Source organism: Sus scrofa, chromosome 10 (genome assembly GCF_054392235.1).
Source record: "Sus scrofa isolate SSC_HxYL_T2T_F1_AM1 chromosome 10, Sscrofa_HxYL_maternal_Yorkshire_Landrace_v2.0, whole genome shotgun sequence".
NCBI classification, from domain to species: Eukaryota; Metazoa; Chordata; class Mammalia; order Artiodactyla; family Suidae; genus Sus; species Sus scrofa.
The window spans coordinates 38,077,351-38,094,028 of NC_139392.1; the positions used below are offsets into that span (position 1 = coordinate 38,077,351).

The 16,678-nt window shown below is 33.6% G+C and overlaps 1 pseudogene; it reads left to right on the forward strand.

The window, feature by feature from the left end:
* The first annotated feature begins 3,195 nt into the window (after window positions 1–3,195).
* LOC146399006 (olfactory receptor 4A47-like) lies at window positions 3,196–4,151 on the forward strand (annotated as a pseudogene).
* Window positions 4,152–16,678: the final 12,527 nt, after the last annotated feature.

Genomic DNA, 16,678 nt, shown 5'->3' on the forward strand with positions numbered 1-16,678 from the left:
GAAGCTGATTTACAGTATTCTGTCAATTTTCTACTGTACAGCAAGGTGATCCAGTCACACATACATGTATACATTCTATTTTCTCACATTATCATGCTTCAACACAAGTGACCAGACATAGTTCCCACTGCTATACAGCAGGGTCCCATTGTTTATCCATTCCAAAGGCTATAGTTTACATCTATTAACCCCAAATTCCCAGTCCCTCCTACTCCCTCCCCCTCCCTCTTGGCAACCACAAGTCTGTTCTCCATGTCCATGATTTTATTTTCTGTGGAAAAGTTCATTTGTGCTGTATATTAGATTACAGATATAAGTGAAATCATATGGTATTTTTGTTGTTTCCTCAACCACAGTTCCATCTGTTGCATAAAATGGGTACCTTAAGTTTAAAAAAATAATAATTGGATAAAAAAAGCATTATTATGGAGTTCCCGTCATGGCGCAGTGGTTAACGAATCTGACTAGGGACCATGAGGTTGTGGGTTCGGTCCCTGCTCTTTCTCAGTGGGTTAACGATCCGATGTTGCCGTGAGCTGTGGTGTAGGTTGCAGACGTGGCTCGGATCCTGCATTGCTGTGACTCTGGTGTAGGCCAGGAGCTACAGCTCCAATTCGACCCCTAGCCTGGGAACCTCCATATGCCACTGGAGTGGCCCAAGAAATAGCAAAAAGACAAAAAAAAAAAAGCATTATTATGTCTAAATTGGTGATAATTTTTTTTTGCATTTAACCAAATGTATGGCAGAGTAAATTGAGTATTAAATACAATGAAAGCAAAATTTGATAGATCAGGCGATGGAATACATAGTGGAGTTAATCTTCACAAAAACAAAGTAATTGAGCCGCTATTTTCCTCTTGATTTTTTTTTTTTGTATTTTTACCTTTTCTAAGGCTGCTTCCTGTGGCATATGGAGGTTCCCAGGCTAAGGGTCTAATTGGAGCTGTAGCCACTGGCCTATGCCAGAGCCACAGTAATGCCGGATCTGAGCCACATCTGCAACCTACACAACAGCTCACAGCAATGCCAGATCCTTAACCCACTGAGCAAGGCCAGGGATCAAACCCATAACCTCATGGTTCCTAGTCGGGTTCATTAACCACTGTGCCATGACGGGAACTCCTGCTCTTGATTTTTAAAATTGTTCTAAACCTGTTTTTTTCTCCATGTTACATTTTATCTGACCCTAATTCTGTAATGTAATTCATTAGTATCTTAACATACAACTGTATTTAAAATTTTGTAGAAAATTCCTGTGAATTTATTTAAGCAAGAATCAGTCTTGGACAAATTCCAGTTCTAAGACAATGATAAATAAGTTTAGATGGGATAATATGTCTGGCGATCTTTTCCCCTTGTGGGGACAATATAATATCCTTTTAAGAACAGAAATAATTTTTTCTGAAGGTTCTTTATTAGGCTTAAAGCAATGCATTAAAAATGAAGAAAGAGAAACAGCGCAAGAATGTAGCATCTTGAAAACTCAAATCAGTTATACTGTCCAGACCATTATGAGAGAATGAGAAGACTAAATGATTAAATGGTAGTTTTCTATTTTGAAATTTGAGGAAAAGAAATTATTTGAGATAAATTTTCCTGTGAAATGGCTAGTTCCTACCTTCCCATGTAAGCAGTGGATTTGATCATCTTTCTGATAAATTATTCAAATATGTTGAACCTTTGATTTTAGTCATCCTGGTATTTATTTTAAACAATCTACAGTGCAATTAAAAGGTCTTAGGAATAATGAGATTATTTTCCATGGAGAAAATGAACAGACAGCTGAATAAAATAAAATGAAATCTTTCCCCAAAGATATAAGGCAAGGGTTAACTGTAGGTTGTCATACTGGATGAAAGAATTCCAGGTTTTAATGAGTAACTTAAAGAGTGTTCCTTCAGACTGTGAAAAAACTTCCACAAGGTAAGACTAACAGTAAATACTAGGAACCAGACTTCATAATAGTTTGATTTTCTTCATTATGCTAAAAATTAAACCATTTGGAAATGAATTAAATTTAGATTCCAGTTCTCAATTTTTATCTTTTAAAATTTTGTGATCTCAGGGAAGTTAATGAGATGTACTGAGCCTCATTTTCATCAAGTATAAGAATGTCGTTACAGTTCTTATGATGGTAAATGTTAAATGTGACACATTAAATTGTGAGTGATTGATTGGACTCCCCAATAAGAGCATACAGTAGTTGAGTAATAAATCAAAGAAGATTCAAAGAGAATCATTTGGGCTACTTTAGGATAACATATTGTTGGAGGGCTGACTAAACCTGGAAGGAAGTGGGGGTAAAGAATGATCAAATTTGTGGTATATGTTGAACATAGAAGCAACAGAATTGTTAAAGAAATGAATAAGTAATATCAGAGGATGAAAGGGAGTGCAAAATACTGTATTTTTTTTTACTCAGCAATTATATTGAAGGTAGTACCATTTAATGATGTGGGTAACACTTTTTATATTATGGAAAATTTTAAAGTTTGTTTTATAAATATTAACTTGATATCCAACTGTAGTTGGCTAAAAATGAATATTTTGCTTATGCAAAATTTTAAATATGGTAGAGATAGAGGGTGGAGACACAAAATTAGTTTGCTTCAGTATTTATTGTACAGGAAAATGAGGAACAGCCCTCAGATAGAGGTCTAGTGAGTTCTGAGACAATCCAGGGCAGAGACCTCTTCATAGTTTGATCTGCTTACAGGGATTATGTAAATAAGTATAAGTGAGTCTCTAGTATTACACTTTGTGACTTTACCTACAGCATTTTATGGAACTCTTCCATATTTTCTTGTACATACACTTTTCCTTAAAAACTCAGCTAAAGCACTGCTTCGTACAGGAAGCGTTCTCTTAGTCTAGTTTGACCGCTATATTCTGATACTGTGACAATTAGCATTGGGTTAATATTCTTCTAATAACACATATTACATTGTCCTGGAATTGTGAGATCCCTCATTACATACAATATCACTAAGAATAGAGAACTGTGCCTCATCAACTTTTATCAATTATATCATCACAATGTCTGTGACATATGGGACTCAAATAAGTTCTACATATTCCTTGTTTTAATTGAATGGATAAAAAAGATAAAACTTGTAATACATTTAAAAGTTCCCCTCCCCTGTTTTATAGATAAACTGCTTCTAATATATGAAGTCAGCCTTTGTGCAGACAAGATGGAACCAAGGAGAAAAGTGATTTATTTCATCCTCTGGACCTCTCACAGAATCCAAATGAACAAAAAGTCCTTTTTGCTATGTTCTTGCTATGTATTGTTACTGTGTTGGGAAACCTGCTCATTATTACAACTATAACTCTCAGCAAAACCCTGAACTCACCAATGTTCATTTTTCTTGCTAGTTTATCACTTATGGATGTCAATTTTTCCTCTTCCTTTACTCCAAGATTAATTTCAGACTTACTCTTTGGGGAAAATACCATATTCTTTGAATCTTGAATGACTCAGCTTTTTACAGAACATGTTTTGGTGGATCAGAGGTCTTACTTTTTTGTGATGGCCTATGACAACTACATGGTCATCTGTAAGCCCTTACATTATTTGCTTATCATGAGGCAAAGGGTGTGTGTTGTGCTACTGTTGCTGTCCTGTGTTGGAGGTTTTTTGCACTCAGTAGTTCCATTTAGCACTATTTATTGGCTTCTATTCTGTGGCCCCAATGTCATTGATCATTTTTAGTGTGACGTACCCCTTATTGGAATTTGTCTGTATGGACACCTATGTTATTGGCCTTATGGTGGTGGCTGATGGACAAATGATGTGCATTATTGTGTTTCTTCTCTTACTTATCTCCTATGGAGTCATTTTTCACTCACTAAAGAATCTGAGTCAGGAAGGGAAGAAGAAAGCACTCCAGACCTGTGGTTCCCACTTCACTGTGGTTGCCTGATTCTTTGCTCCCTATATTTTCATTTATGTAAGACCTGCTAAGACCTTCCCCATTGAAAAATCATTGAGTGTGTTTTTTACAGTCATACCCCTATGTTGAATCCATTAATCTACAGTCAAAGAAATTCTGAGATGATGACTGCTATGAAGGAACTCTGGAGAAAAAAGGCAGATAAAGTAGTAGACAAATGCATTATACAACTTCAAGAAACTAATTTAACATAGGATCAATTTCTTTGAAATGTAAAAATCTCTATAATCTGAAGCAAGCTTTCCTTTTCACTAAATTAACCAATGAATGAAATGTTCATTAGTGATGACAATTTCCCTGTTAAAATTTAAACTGTAAAATGTCTGGTTTATCACTGCACCAAGGGATGTGGAATTCATTTACAGTAGGGAGTCAAAAAATAATATTTAATGAATTATTCAATGAAATTTTTATACATTTACACCAATTTTAATAAATTTCTACAGTTAGTTTCTTGGCTTTCTCCTTCTTAGTTTAATTTAGGTCAGAGTCTCACTTTTATATTCATTCTTTTTATTGTACTAGGTAAAATAGCTAATGCTATGTGAACCATTTTCTTTATTTCATTCCATTTACTTAAAATATGAAAATAAATTAAAAAATGAATTTCCATCATGGCAGAGCAGAAACAGATCCAAAAAGGAACAATGAGTTTGTGGGTTAGATCCCTGGCCTCGCTTAGTGGGTTAAGGATCTGGCATTGCCACGAGCTATGCTGCAGACTGTAGAAGTGGCATGGATCTGGCATTGCTGTGGCTGTGGCATAGGCTGGCAGATACAGCTCTGAATAGATGTCTAGCCTGGGAACATCCATATACCACGGTTGTAGCCCTAAAAAAGACAAAAGACAAAAAATATGAAAATATTCATGTAATGTTTATTTTTTTAATCAATATTGAAAATGTAACGGATAATAATAAATATTAAAAATAGAACACATGAAAATGTAAAGAGAGTAGAATAATCCTCCTAAATATCCCAAATCATTGACTCTAAGTTTTTCCAGATGCAGTCACTCTTATATTAAATATCATGAAATAAATTAATTAATTTATCCAGCTTTAGGAAGGATTACGCAAAAATTTTCTTTGCCAGTGTAGACCACTCTAAAACTAACTGGCCATGTAAGCATTATTGCTCTTGGAATAGTTTCCTATCATCTTGACCATACTTAGGTCTCTCTTTCTTATTCTTTGTTCCACATTGGGTCTGTATTTCCAAAAACTCAATGTTATACAGCTCTGAGTCTTAATTCCCTGACAATAGCTTTCTGAGGGTCCAAATATTATTTTTCTATGAACATGAGTCCTCTATGTCATGAAAGAATTTCACAAGTCTCAAAATGTAGGAAATTATTCAGAAGAGGTATAGGGTGTGTGTTTTGTTCAACATCAAATATCTCAAAACTAGAATAAAACTTGGCCCAGGATAATGCTTAATTAATATTTACTGAATGAATGACCATCATATCTACTCAACACTCTTAGGAGTAATAACTTTGGTAAAAACAAACAAACTAACAAACAAACAAACAAAACTGGTTAACTGGAATGCCTCTGAAATGGACAGCATTCCATTCTTGGTGATAAACTGAAATGGAGGATTTTATGTCTGTTTGGTATATGTGAATATTCTTATCTGAAGACACTGAATCATGCCTGTCTAGTTGAAGTAGTAAGAATTTAGTGTATGCAATCAAATGGTTTAAAGAATCTTTGGAGAGTTTGGATCACAGAGTCTAATCTGAGTTACAATTAACAAGTTGAAGAAGCATTCCTGACAGGTCAGTTTTGCTCAAAGAGTGCTGTTCTATTATCCCAATCATGTTGCTACTGGCTAAACTGACCTCAGAACCAGTCTGAGCCTCAGAACTACTTGGCCTCCAATAACTCATATCCATGCAAAGACTTTCACAAATGCTTCTGGTTGTCAGAACCCAGATTATATGTCTTATTCCAATTAGCAGGGGACATTGGAAATGTTGTTCTTTGAATTTTACATTGGTAACATGGATTCACAGTTTTTAACTTAAAAGCTTATGCAGGCTGCACTTTCTATAGTGGCATGCTCCCAATATTCTCTATAGTTGGGGTTAGAATCTAATAAAATGGGTTTCATTAATCTCGTAGATATTTGTTCATTCCTAGAAAAGTTCAGATTATTCATGTCTCTACCTTCTGCGGGGGAAAAAGCAGAAATAAAAGACCAGGAGGAATATGGAGAGAGTAAATTTATGGATACCATGGAAAATTATTCCTATATTTATTGATTCTGATGGAATTCATACTGTTTAGTAACTGTGGTTAGTGATAAAGTATAAATATAAATAGATAGAATAGTCTTTATCTTTTGAAAGTAGTATAGTATAGCATGTAATTTGGAAGTATGTATCAAGGAGCCCTTCTGCTTTCATTTTGATGTATTTATTAGATGGATGCTTTCATTAACTAACTAAAAAATATTTTCTAACTTTACTTGCTCCAATTTTAAGGAAATGTTAAGTGAATTCCAAGTTTGCAATGTTCAGCAGGGTTCCTGTTTTGTACACTTCTTCAACCTCAGCTGGTTCTATTTTCTTCTATTCTTTTCTATTCCCTTTAGGTAGAGTGACATTTCAGTATCTTGAACTCACCAAGCGCTTTTCAACATCAGAGGCTAACACATGTAACAATGCTTCACAATGTAGTTTCTTTTCATCTGTTGGTTTTCAGCTAAGATAAGACTTTTCATAAAGAATTTTTCTGATTCCTCATTAGGAAGTCTGATTCCACAGTAGACTTCCTCTTTTCTGTCATAGTACCCTCTGTTTTGTTTCATTAACAATGGCCTTATTAATTTGTCACCTTTAATATAAGGTTAACTTGCTCTCTACCCATTCAGGATTAATCTTTGGAAGCAGCAAGCAAAAGAACTAATTGTGCAATAACAAAGATCCATCAACCATCAGGTTGGCTACTATAGGACTTCTTGAGGCCTTAGCTAAGTTCATGCCTATGCCTACCCATCAGTCAAATTCACCAACCCTAGATCCAGCCTCACTCACCAATGAGGAGTATCATACCTGGGAAAATGTGGGGCATGCCCTTGTCCACCTATGAGCAAACATCAGATTCAGGAGCCCTTGGCCCTGAATCTAGAGATTCCAGGATGCATTTCACCATAGAGTGTGTTGGCTTAACTCCATTATCCCCTGGTTCATAACCCTAAATAACATATAGAATACAGCCATGGGGAAATTGTTGTTTTTTAGTCAGCCACATCAGAATGTAGCTTACTCACCAGTGGGATGACAGCCATAACCCTTCAACCAGAAAGCTGTCATTAGTACTAAGTACTCTGTTGCACATCCTGAGACCCTGGGAACTGGCTCAGATCATCAATCAATGATACTTGTACCAGGATACAGCATCATTCACAAAAAGCCCATTGGGCCCTACCTGCAGGGAATAGCCTCATCAAACCACAGAAGATACCACCCTTTGCAACACTATGCCTTGCAGCCAGCTTGCCAATACCCAGTCTGAATACAAGCAGGCCACTACCACACTATAACACCCTGGAAGATCATTGCCATTGGTAGAATGACATTAGCTCTGGGACATAATTGTGCCCTCAGCCAGTGTAACAGGGAATGCGCTCTGACTACCAATTAGGCACACTAGGCCCATGTCCATTTGAACTTCATAGGGAGTTGTTTTGTGATCCAGTCTCACTACTATTGGGCCTTCACTGGGACTGGGACTCCTTGGTCATACAGCTGGCCATTATAGAAACTGGCTCCATCCACCATTAGCGAGTAGCAATCACACATACAAGGTCTGTAAAGCAATAGGACCAGTGTCCAGCCCCATCTACCAGTGTGCCCAAATGAGCCAACCCACAACAACTTGGATCTATGAAGCCCACATAGTGGACATCACTAGAGAATATAGCTCTGGATACCAGGATGGAATATGCTAATGTGGAATTTTTTATATAAGTCCACTTCTTCAAGATCGGGAAATATAGTGAAAATACCAAATACATGGAAATAAAACAGAAAATGAGGCAACATAGAGATGTATTCCAAATGAACAAGTAATTAATAATCCAGAGCGTGAGTTAAATTAAATGGAGAAAAAAACATACCAACAAGTGAGTTCAAGGTAATGATTGGAAATATGCTCAAATAACTTGAGAGATGATTGGATTAACAGAATGAAAAGTTCATTTTTACAGACTTGAATATCCAGAGAATAACCAGAAAGGGATAAATAATATAATACTGAAATAAAAATCATACTATAAGGAATCAAACATATATAATATGATAGAGAGGAAGAGATGAGTGAGCTAAAAGGCAGGGTTTTAGAAATAATTAAAGCAGAAAATGAAAAAGAAATAAAAATAAATTAGGACAGCTTAAGTGACTCTAATACTCTAGAAGAGCATCAAGTGTTCTAACATTTGCATTATAGGGTCCCAATAAGGAAAGAGAGAGAGGAATGGGCAAAAAATATATTTAAAGACATAAAAGCTGAAGCTGTCTCTAACTTGGGAAAGGAAACACACAAGGAAGTTCAGAAAGTACAGAGAGTCCAAGCAGAAACAACACAACAAGACACACTGCAATTAAAATAACAAAAATTAGCAAGTTCCCACTCTAGGGCTGTGGCTTAATGATCCAGTTCTCTCTGTGGCATTGTTGGTTCTATCCCTAGACTGATGCAGGGGGTTAAGGATATTCCATTGCCCTTGCTGTGGTGTATGTCACAGATGTAGCTCACATTCTTTCCCTGGTCCAGGAATTGCCACATGCAGTGATTGCAGCAGGAAAAAAAGAAAAAAGAAAAATGTAAAGACAAAAAGAGAATATTAAATGCATCAATGGAAAAGCAATAGGTTTCTTATAAGGCAACTCCAATAAAATTATCAGCTAACTTTTCAGCAGGAACTCCACAGGACAGAAGGGAAAGGCACCACATATTTAAAGTGATAAGAAGGAAAACCTACAACCCAGAATACCCTGCCTGACAAAACTTTATTCAAATTTGAAGGAAAGATTAATAGTTTTACAGAGAAGGAAAAGCACAGAATTCAGCACCATGAAACATGCATTACAGACAAAGTTTAAGGGATTCTATATGCAAAAAAGGCCATAATAAAGATATAACTATCACGAAAGTATAATCTCATTGGAAAATGAAATTATAGATAAAAGTAGTAGATCAATCAGTTATAAATCTAGTAAGAAGATCAACAGAAAAATGTAGTAAAATCATCTACACCCACAATAAGTAGTTAAAATTCAAAAAAGTAAACATAATGGGGATGAGGAAATATTCAGAATTTTAAAAATTCATTTAAATTTAAAACATCAGCAAATTTAATCACATGCACACACATGATAGCAACAAAACATATACCTTGTGTTAACAAGAAAATAAAACTCTATTTTTTATGTATATTTATTAATATACATACAAAAAAAGAGAAAGCTGTTCAAACATAACAATAAAAGTAGTCATCAAACCACAAGAGAAGAGAACAAAAGAAAATAAACAAAAATGAACTACAAAGAGAAAACAAAGTCAATTAACAAAATGGTAGAGGGTATAGAACTATTGAGAGTTACTTTAAGAATAAATGTAATAAATACTCCAGGCAAAGACATAGAGTGGCCAAATGGATACAAAAAAGTCTCAAATATCCTACATAAGTTTTATTTCTGATCTAAAAAAAAAATGGGAAAGGAAAAATTTATTCAATAAATATTTTAAAAAAGAAAGCTAGGCTTGCAATATTTGTATCAGACATGATAGAATTCATTTATTTATCCTATTTATTTATTTTTTGTCATAAAAAATTGATTTTTTTTACCTTTTATTTATTTTTTTCTACAGTATAGCATGGTGACCCAGTTAGACATACATGTATACATTCTTTTTTCTCACATTATCATGCTCCATCATAAGTGACTAGACATAGTTCCCAGTGCTACACCACAGATTTTGAAACTAAGAGTGTAACAAGAAACAATGAAGGACATTACATAATGATAAAAGAATCTTAGAAAAAGATTGAATAGTTTTAAATGTATATCAATAGATATTAATAGGCATAAAGGATAAAACTAACACTATCTCAATAATCATGGGGATTTTAACACTCTACTTATATCAGTGGATGATTATTCAGACAGTAAACTGTTAATGAAATACTGGCTTTAAATGACACTTTATATTAGATGAATTTAATATGTATACGTATATATATATTTATTTATTTATAGAACATTCCATCAAAAAGTAGCAGAATACACATTTTTTTCAAGTGCATGTGGAACATGATCCAGCACAGATCATATAATTGGCTGCTAAGAAAGTCTCAATTAAAAAAGGTTGAAACCATAGAAATTTAAGGGATCATAACAGATTACTATAAATAATTATTCAATAAACTAAATAGTGTATAAGAAATGTATAAAATCCTAGAAATGTGCAATATCTCAAACATGAATCAGGAAGAAATAGAAAGTATAAAGAGATTAATTGCCAGTAGTAAAACTGAATCAGTAATTAAATGAAGAAATCTCCCTAAGTCAAGAGTCCAGGACTAGATCTATACAAGTATGGATTCTACCAAACATTAAAAAAAATAGTGAACACATTTTTATCAAACAATCCAAAAAAATACAGGGGCAGGAGCATTTCTGAATTCATCCTATCATACTAGCATCATGTTGATACAAAAACCAGACTAAGATATCACAAAGAAAAGTGTAAGTCAACATGACTGATGAACATAGATGCAACAGTCTTTAATAAAATATTATCAAACTGAATTCAACATATACATTGAAAGTATCATACTCTATGACCAAAAACTAAGAAAATATATCATTTACAATAACAAAAATTCCATAAAGTTTCTGGGAATAAATATAACCTGGAAGGTAAAGGCCTATACTAAGAAAATTAAAGGGCACTGGTGAAATAAATTGATGCTGACACAAAGCAATGGAAAAATATACCATGTTTATGAATTGGAAGATTTAATATTGTTAAAATGATGATACTACTCAAGATACTCTGTGGTTTCAATGCATTCCATATCAAAATACCAATGCCATTTTTCGCCAAATTAGAACAAATTATGTTATTTCTTATGGAAACACAGAAGAACTTAAATAACCAGACATAAGACAAAAGACAGACACATAGATTAATAGAACAAAATATAATTGTTGTTTCTGCTATCAAAAGACTAGCAATGGCAGTTTCAATATTCAATAGCCATGTGTCCTTTAAGACAGCACTACGCCTTTATGTCCTCTCCCATAAAATAGAATAATTAAAAATAAAAATTAAAATTAAAAAAATAAAGTAACATTTGTTCAAGCAGCTAGCCTACAAGAGTTGAACAAGACAGTTATTACAAAAGTGCTCTATAATGTATGATTCAAAATTGATGTGAAATAATGGTATTAAACATTATTTTAAACAGTGTCTACAAGCACAAAGTGAGCTGGAAAACTGAATTATCATAAGAAAAAATGTTTTTAAAATTGTATTTTTAAAAACTATATAAAATATAAAGTGTAATTAAAATAATTCACGTAGTCTTTTTGGGATATGTTTTAGCAAATTCTTCCAGAATCATAAACATGTTTTGATTCCACACCCTAGTAATGTCAACCCTATAAATTATTCTAAAAATGAAATGAGATGGTATGTTTTATAATAGAATATGATGTCAAGTCATTTATTATAATTAAAATTCAAAAATATCTAGAATGTTAAATAATGAGATATTTATATAAATCAGACTGCTACAAATTAACAGCAGTGTACCTTGAATAAAACACTAAATAATAATATAAAGACATAGATGGTGAAGCCTTTTTATAGTATATTAAATGAGAAAAACAAAACAAAAAAACCCTGTAATAACCCTTCTCATTTGTACAGACATTGTAATATAATTCTAAAATCAAGAAAGGAACATATGAAAATGGTAGAGAGTTTTTTTTTCAATGCATACCTTGAATATGAACTATAAGAAGATTTAACACCAAAAATCAAGTTTAAACAACACTATATTTTCAATTATCTAAAAAGTTCAGAAGAAGAAGATGGTGTTTGAAGATAATTTTATGATCTATCCAGTGTATTTAATTTGCATAGGTAGAAGAAACATTATAACAACATGGAATATTATACTGAAAATATTTAGCTACAGTAAACAAACAAAAATTAGTCATATCATTGATCCAGCCATCTAGGATCCTCTCTTTTCATTTTGATATTTTAATTTCATATACTGCTATGGAAAACAGCTTGTTCTGTTTACATTTATCCTGGAGGAATCTGTGGTCTTTCTTGAGAGCTATATACTTTATGTGCTGGAGCTACAAAGATTGCCCAGGGCTCCTCAAACAATGAACTATGGAATCTGGGCTATCTCTTAGGGCTGTGACCATGGAACTTTTGCCTCCTCACTCTTCCTATTGGTCACTATTATTTTTCCATTTGTTTTGACAAAAAATTATTATAGATCAATCATTTTGAAAGTAATAGAAATGCTTGTTTCAAATTTGCAGTATATATAATATACAAAACTATATGGGAAATTAGTAGCAAACTGCTTTGTCATTATAAGTAGTGTTTTCTAGTTATATTTTGACATTAAATTAATAGATAAAATCCCATTCTAGTAGTTCCCCTTGTGACTCAGTGATAACAAACCAGACTAGTATCCATGATGATGTGGTTTTGGCCCCTGTCCCTGCTAGGTGGGTTAAGGATCTGGCATTGTCATGAGTTGTTGCATAGGTTGCAGACATGAATCTGATATGCTATTGACATGGCTGTGGCATAGGCCAGCAGCTGTAGCTCTGATTTGACTCTGAGCCTGCAAACTTCCATATGATGTGGGTGTAGCCCATAAAAGGAAAAAAATCCCATTCTAATACTCTCCTTTTTAAATTCCTTGACTGCTCTGAATTTTCCTCCAGAATTATTTTTTAGGTCAGCCATAAAACATTCAGCCTTTGTTTGTCTAACTAAGCATATTCCTTTCCTTGAAAATCTGGGAAAAATAACTTCTTCACATTTTTTCTATCCCCTCAATCATTTCTTAGTGATTTCTAAATGTTTCACTTTTATACTCATTATTTTGTTGGAGACCACTGAACTGCTGAACTCTTCAGAATGCAAACTTGGTAGTGCAAAATCACGATAAGCCAATGAATGATTGTGATGGTAAAAGCCAGATAAACATGTTTGCTGATGCAGAGTTCTAAAGTGCAGGGTCTTCTGTCAAAATAAAATAAGGGGCTTATACATTAACTATGTCATTCTGTATGCAACTGCACTATATCCTAAATGTATACACCTGTGACTTTTATTGCTAGCAGTCTCCCTAAATCTCACTAAGAGGTAGCTTGGACACTCCCTATGTCTGCTTTTGCTCACTACCCTAAACACCTCACTTTCTGTAATAAAAGTCCTGTGGGATAAAGCCCAAGGGCCTTTTTTCAGAGAAAGAGAGTGCCTCCTGGTCCCCCACTTTTAAAATGTAAAAGAGTCTCTTGTGTTTTATATGCCACGCCATCCCTCTTTCAGGCTCTCTTTTGACCTGCAGTGCAGGATGCATTATTTCTGGAATTTCGGGGAAAAGTCATCTTTCTATATTTCCACCCATCCCCTTCCTGATGTATGCCTTCTTCTTCTTCCCTTCTGTTGTCTTAGCGATGTAGCTCATTTTCAGAGTGACACAAAGACACAACTAGCACTAAAGCAGTTCAGCACTTGAGCCAATTCAAACATTCTGGAACAGTTCTGAGGCAGAAGTCTAATGCAAATGTATGACATTAATTACACTTAGATAACATTAAGTGGAAAATTTTAAAAGAGTCTTCTTTGTGACTTGAATTAGACACCCTTACCATTCATGTTCTTGCTTGGGTTATTCATTGGCATTTTTGAGTGAAAATTAAGTACTATATTATATATCAATAACTGTAAATTATATACAGCTCCTGAACTACATTGCTCCTCCATCGGTTTTATATATATCCTCAAAAAAACCTCTAACTTCTTATTTAAAATCAAGATGGTGGACAGGTTTAGAGGATGAAGGATAAATGAGGATATAAGAGAGAATAAATAAAATACTATTGACTATCTATGATGAAAATATCCACCTGTTGCATTCATTAGTTATTTGGATTAAATGTGAAGATGAAAAACTAAAGATTATTTATAATCTCATTAGACTCGAATAGATACTCCTGGCCTTCCAAATGATGTTTACATTCAAACAGCTGCTATTCATTGAACACTTAATATGTGTCAAGTCAAATCCACATTATTACTTGATTTGTTCCAAAACTTTGAGATTATTAATATATATTCCTCATTGCAAACAAGAATTCTGAGGCCAATGATGAATATATAACTAATGCAGGTGTACACACTTAAGTGATAGACCTAGCTTGCTTGAAAATTGATACCCTGGACCATAATACCCATACTTTTTAAGTACTACATTATGATTCAAAATTCACTCAGAAAATACAAATATTAATTATAAATCCCAACATGTGACAGTTCCTTGAAAATTTAGTAAAGGCTATTTCCTATTTTCTATGAAGAAAAATCCATTCAATAGCTGGCCAAAATGTGAACTGGGGTTGTAAGTCTCACTTCTACATCTAAGAGAGTCAGGGAGGGCAACTCTGAAAGAAGAAGAAGAGAATTTTACACATGGCTTCTCAAGTATTGTCTTCAAAATGGTCTCAAGGAAAAAAATAAAGAATAAAAAGTTTCCTCCTTGACTTTCAACTGGAATTTAAAGAGGTTTCACTGAGAATCATGAACTTTCAGAATTGCTTCTTAGTTCCACTCAGAGTTTGGGAATTTCTCATCTATATGATTTTCCAAGAAGCAGTTATTCATTGTTTGACTTGATCAAATGTTTGAAAAATTTCTGTCCCCAAGCAATTAGATCTTTCTTTTTAATTTCTGGTTTTCTATTTGAAGATGGTTTCCTGTCCCTTCATTTTCAGAAATAGGAAATTATTCATATTGGTAAGAAATATAAAGTCTCTTTGCAGAACTGGTGTGAAATGCCTATATACTTGCTATTAAAAATGATAAACACTAGGATAAGGCACAAAATCAATCCATGATGATGTGTATAGTTTGGGGACTAGAACAGCAGTCTGTGTTTATTAAAGGATAACAAATTTTATGTATAATATGCAAAATGTATAATTAATTCAAAATTAACTTTTCTTCTCTCAGAATCTGATCTTGATATACCATAACCTTAAAATTAAAAGTTCAATTTCTATAGGTTGAAGTATTTTGTTTATTTTTTTCATTTATTTGAAAATAAAGAATAACAGGTATGTTTACTCTAATGGAATGTACATTTGGATTGAAAGTTGAGGGGAAATTCAGGCTTAGATCATGAGGCTCCTTCATAGAGAGGCCACAACAAAAATTTGTCACACTAAAAACTCAAATTCTATCTATATTCATCTGCATTCACAACCCTCAAAAATAAGCAGTATTGAAGTGATTCATCAGAAAATTTAATGTCCAGATGTGCTTGACTTCTTTTGCATATGGTATTAACATACAATTGTTATTTTATTTTAACTGAAATTTTAGATGGTTTTCCTTATATGGAAGAACCATGTGACATGAACCACAGTCCTGGAGGGCATGATATTTTAAACTTATGACTCAATCTAGTTCTCTAGCAATTAAACCTGGAACCTTGTTTCCTACAACAAAATACACTTACAATTTTCTACTTTATTCCATGTCCTTCTTTGCTTAATTCTTTATTATTTCATCTCATTAGAGGAAGTTATTGTGATGGCACTGAAACAAAAATGTTAGGATGTTAGAGGAAGGCAATATAACAATGTGTTATTTGTTTGAATATAGGTTGAATTCAGAGAAATATTACAAATCAAAAGAGAGAGAGAGAGAAAGAGACAGAGACAGGTGCAAATAGTGTGCAAAATAAGGGGAATGAGGCATATCGGAGATAAGGAAAAATTGGTGCCTTCAAATTTTATCAAACGGTCCTTTATCCCTTACAGACAAAAATTAGACCTTCATGATTAATTAAATTATAAAATGTACACTAAGTCTCCAAAGAGTGATGGCTCAATTGGGGCCCACTCCTTCTGTATTTTACATTTCTTTTTGACCAGGTGCATAGAAAAATGTTTACAAAACGGAGATTTATGGTAAGTGCTAACATCTAGTAAATCTAGTCATTCATCTGTATATTTTTATATTGTTTTTTATGAAGGATATTCAAAAACAGTTACACATTAACATAAATTTTAGAAAAACATGCCTTGTCATAGGGGCTGTGAATAATAATTCATCACAGAATAGATGTCTCTAAATTCAAAGTCTGTTCAGTGTGTGGAACTAGTCAATTTTTTTCACAAACATGACTATACAAACAGTTCAATGTCAAAAAATTAATAATAGTAAACAATGTGACCAAAAAGTATATTACAAATTTTATGGGCCAGTATGTGATATAACATCTTATTGATGGAGATTGAGACTCACAGATAGAGAGAAGGTATTTATATATTTGTATACTGCCCAATAAGAGCAGAGAAACATCCTAGTTCAAACATCTGTCTTCCTGTTCAGTCCAGAATGCACCTCTTCTTGTGTTCTTTATAAACTTTGCATTTTGA